Genomic DNA, 5,310 nt, shown 5'->3' on the forward strand with positions numbered 1-5,310 from the left:
TCTGTGCTTCATGATCAATGAGAAGGCCCATGGGTTACAGCAAACCTGCACTGGTGCATCGGAATCTAATACTGGTCTCCCAGGAGCCGCTCAAAGCACTAACTCTTTGAAGATTCACTCTTCTCGTACTTAAGTTGGCATTGTGCCTTTTGTATACAATCCCGATGAAATTTCTGTGTTTCATGGTCAATGTGAAAGTACAAGTGATACAGAATACCTGCACTGGTGCATCGGAATCTAATACTGGTCTCCCAGGAGCCGTTCAAAGCACAAACCCGTTGAAGATGCACTCTTCTTGTACTTATGACGACGTTGTGCCTTTTGTGTTCACTCTCGAAGCAATTTCTGTGTCTCATGGTCAATGTGAAGGACCAAGCGATACAGTAACCCTGAACAAGTGCTGGTCTACCACCAGCCGCTCAAAAAACAAACTCTTAGAGGTTCACTCTTCTTATACTTACGTCGTCATTGTGTCTTTTGTATTCAATCCCGATGCAATTTCTGTGTTTCATGGTCATGTGAAGACCCAAGGGATACAGTAAACCTGTACTGGTGGATCGGAAGCTAATATTGGTCTCACAGCAGCTGCTCAAATGTACAAACTCTAAGAAGATTCACTCTTCTTGCACTTATGTCGGCATTGTGCCTTTTGTATTCAATCCCGATGCGATTTCTGTGTTTCATGGTCAATGTGAAGGCTCAGGGGATATAATAAACTTGCACTGGTGCATCGGTATCTAATACTGGTCTCCCAGGAGCCGCTCAAACACAAACTCTCAGAAGATTCTCTCTTCTTGTACTTTAGTCCTCATTGTGCACTTAGCATTCAACCCCAATGCTATTTCCGTGTTTCATGGTCAATACGAAGGTCCTAGGGATACGGTAAATCTGCACTGGAATATCGGTATCTAACATCGGTCTCCCAGGAGCCGCTCAGAGCACAAACACTTAGAAGATTCACTCTTCTTGTACTTAAGTCGGCATTGTGCACTTTTGTATTCAATCCCGATGCCATTTCTGTGTTTCATGGTCAATGGGAAGGTCCAAGGTACACAGTAAACCTGCACCTGTGGATCGGAATCTGATACTAGTTTCCCAGGAGCCGCTCAAAGCACGAACCCGTTGAAGATGCACTCTTCTTGTACTTATGACGGCATTGTGCCATTTGTGTTCAATCCCGAAGCAATTTCTGTGTCTCATGGTCAATGTGAAGGGCTAAGCGATACAGTAAACCTGCACAGGTGCTGGTCTCTTACCAGCTGTTCAAAAAACAAACTCTTAGAAGATCATTCTTCTTGTACATAAGTCGGCATTGAGCCTTTTGTATTCAATCCCGATGCAATTTCTGTGTTTCATGGTCAATGTGAAGACCGAAGGGATACAGTAAACCTGTACTGGTGGATCGGAAGCTAATATTGGTCTCACAGGAGCCGCTCAAATGTACAAACTCTAAGAAGATTCACTCTTCTTACACTTATGTCGGCATTGTGCCTCTTGTATTCAATCCCGATGCAATTTCTGTGTTTCATGGTCCATGTGAAGGTTCAAGGGACATAATAAACCTTCACTGGTGCATCGGTATCTTATACTGGTCTCCCAGGAGCCGCTCAACGCACAAACTCTTAGAAGATTCTCTCTTCTTGTATTTAAGTCGGCATTATGCATTTTGCGTTCAATCCCAATGCTATTTCTGTGATTCATGGTCAATACGAAGGTCCAAGGAATACAGTAAACCTGCACAGGAGCATCGGAATCTAATACTGGTCTCCCAGGAGCCGCTCAAAACACAAACTCTTAGAAGATTCACTCTTCTTGTACTTAAGTCGGCATTGTGCCTTCTGTATTCAATCCCAATGCAATTTCTGTGTTTCATGGTCAATGTGAATACCCAAGGGATACAGTAAACCTTGCACTGGTGGATCAGAATCTAATATTGGTCTCCCAGGAGCCGCTCGAAGTACAAACTCTAAGAAGATTCACTATTCTTACACTTAAGTCGGCATTGTGCATTTTGTATTCAATCCCGATGCAATTTCTGTGTTTCATGGTCAATGTGAAGACCCACGGGATACAGCAAACCCGTACTGGTAAATCGGAATCTAATATTGCTCTCCCAGGAGCCGCTTAGAAGCACAAACTCTAAGAAGATTGACTCTTCTTGTACTTAAGTCGGCATTGTGCCTTTTGTATTCAATCCCGATGCAATTATTGTGTTTCATGGTCAATGAGAAGCTTCAAGGGATACAGTAAACCCGCACTGGAGCATCGGAATCTAATACTGGTAACCCAGGAGCCGTTCAAAGCACAACCTCTTAGAAGATTCACTCTTCTTGTGCTTAAGTCGGCATTGTGCTTTTTTCATTCAATCCCGATGTAATTTCTGTGTTTCATGGTTAATGTGAAGGTCCAAGGGATACAGTAAACCTGCGCTGGTGCATCGGAATCTAACACTTGCCTCCCAGGAGCCGCTCAAAGCACAAACTCTTAGAAGATTCACTCTTTTTGTACTTAAGTACGCATTGTGCCTTTTGTATTCTATTCCGATGCATTTTCTGTGTTTCATGGTCAAAATGAAGGACCAAGGCATAAAGTAAACCTGCACTGGTGCATTGTAAACTAATACTGGTCTCCCAGTAACCGCTCAAAGCACAAACTGTTAGAAGGTTCAGATTTCTTGTACTTAAGTCGGCATTGTGACTTTTGTATTCGATCCCGACGCAATTTCTGTGTTTCATGGTCAATGTGAAACTCCAAGAGATACAGTAAACCTGCACTGGTCCATCGGAATCTAATACTGGTCTCCCAGGAGCCGCTAAAAGCACAAACTCTTAGAAGATTCACTTCTTGTACTTAAGTCGGCATTGTGCCTTTTGTATTCAATCCCGATGCCATTTCTGTGTTTCATGGTCAATGAGAAAGTCCAAGGTACACAGTAAACCTGCGACGGTGGATCTGAATCTGATACTGGTCTCCCAGGTGTCGCTCAAAGAACAAACCCGCTGAAGATGCACTCTTCTTGTACTTATGACGGCATTGTGCCTTTTCTGTTCAATCCCGAAGCAATTTCTGTGTCTCATGGTCAATGAGAAGGACTAAGCGATACAGTAAACCTGCACAGGTGCTGGTCTAACACCAGCTGTTCCAAAAACAAACTCTTAGGAGATCACTCTTCTTCTACATAAGTCGGCATTGTGCCTTTTGTATTCAATCCCGATGCAATTTCTGTGTTTCATGGTCAATGTGAATACCCAAGGGATACAGTAAACCTTGCACTGGTGGATCGGAATCTAGTATTGGTCTCCCAGGAGCCGCTCAACGTACCAACTCTAAGAGGATCACTATTCTTACACTTAAGTCGGCATTGTGCATTTTGTATTCAATCCCGATGCAATTTCTGTGTTTCATGGTCAATGTGAAGACCCACGGGATACAGTAAACCTGTACTGGTGGATCGGAATCTAATTTTGCTCTCCAAGGAGCAGCTTAAAAGCAAAAACTCTAAGAAGTTTGACTCTTCTTGTACTTCATTCGGCATTGTGCATTTAGATTTCAATCCCGATGCAATTTCTCTGTCTCATGGTCAATGTGAAGGTTCAAGGGATATAATAAACCTGCACTGGTGCATCGGTATCTAATACTGGTCTCCCAGGAGCCGCTCATCGCACAAACTCTTAGACGATTCTCTCTTCTTGTACTTAAGTCGGCATTGTGCCTTTTGCATTCAATCCCGATGCCATTTCTGTGTTTCATGGTCAATGGGAAGGTCCAAGGTACACAGTAAACATGCACCGGTGGATCAGAATCTGATACTGACCTCCCAGGAGCCGCTCAAAGCACAAACCCGTTGAAGATGCACTCTTCTTGTACTTATGACGGCATTGTGCCTTTTGTGTTCAATCCCGAAGCAATTTCTGTGTCTCATGGTCAATGTGAAGGACTAAGTGATACAGTAAACCTGCACAGGTGCTGGTCTCCCACCGGCTGTTCAAAAAACAAACTCTTAGAAGATCACTCTTCTTGTACTTAAGCCAGCATTGTGCCTTTTGTATTCAATCCAGATGCAATTTCTGTCTTTCATGGTCAATGTGAATACCCAAGGGATACAGTAAACTTTGCACTAGTGGATCGGAATCTAATATTGGTCCCCCAGGAGCCGCTGAAACTACAAACTCTAAGAAGATTCACTATTCTTACACTTAAGTCGGCATTGTGCTTTTTGTATTCAATCCCGATGCAATATCTGTGTTTCATGGCCAATGTGAAGACCCACGGGATACAGTAAACCCGTACTGGTGGATCGTAATCTAATATTGCTCTCCCAGGAGCCGCTTAAAAGCACAAACTCTAAGAAGATAGACTCTTCTTATACTTAAGTCGGCATTGTGCCTTTTGTATTCAATCCCGATGCAATTTCTGTGTTCCGTGGTCAATGTGAAGAACCAAGGGATACAGTAAACATGCACTGGAGCATCGGAATCTAATACTGGTGTCCCAGTAATCGCTCAAAACACAAACTCTTAGAAGATTCACTCTTCTTGTACTTAAGTCGGCATAGCGCCTTTTGTATACAATCCCGATGCAATTTCTGTGCTTCATGACCATTGTGAAGGTCCATGGGTTACAGCAAAAATGCACTGGTGCATCGGAATCTAATACTGGTCTCCCAGGAGCCGCTCAGAGCACAAACCCTTAGAACATTTACTCTTCTTGTACTTAAGTCGGCATTGTGCCTTTTGTAATCAAGCCCCATGCAATTTCTGTGATTCATGGTCAATGCGAAGGTCCAAGGGATACAGTAAACCAGCACTGATGCATCCTAATCTAATACTGGTCTCCCAGGAGCCGCTAAAAGCACAAACTCTTAGAAGATTCACTTCTTGTACTTAAGTCGGCATTGTGCTTTTTGTATTCACTCCCGATGCCTTTTCTGTGTTTCATGGTCAATCGGAAAGTCCAAGGTACACAGTAAACCTGCACCGGTGGATCTGAATCTGATACTGGTCTCCCAGGAGCCGCTCAAAGCACAAACCTGTTGAAGATACAGTCTTCTTGTACTTATGCCGGCATTGTGCCTCTTCTGTTCAATCCCGAAGCAATTTCTGTGTCTCATGGTCAATGTGAAGGACGAAGCGATACAGTAAACCTGCATAGGTGCTGGTCTCCCACCAGCTGTTCAAAAAATAAACTCTTAGGAAATCACTATTCTTGTACATAAGTCGGCATTGTCCCTTTTGTATTCAATCCCGATGCAATTTCTGTGTTTCATGGTCAGTGTGAATACCCAAGGGATACAGTAAACCTTGCACTGGT

The sequence above is a fragment of the Schistocerca americana genome, unplaced genomic scaffold (genome assembly GCF_021461395.2).
Source record: "Schistocerca americana isolate TAMUIC-IGC-003095 unplaced genomic scaffold, iqSchAmer2.1 HiC_scaffold_113, whole genome shotgun sequence".
NCBI lineage: Eukaryota > Metazoa > Arthropoda > Insecta > Orthoptera > Acrididae > Schistocerca > Schistocerca americana.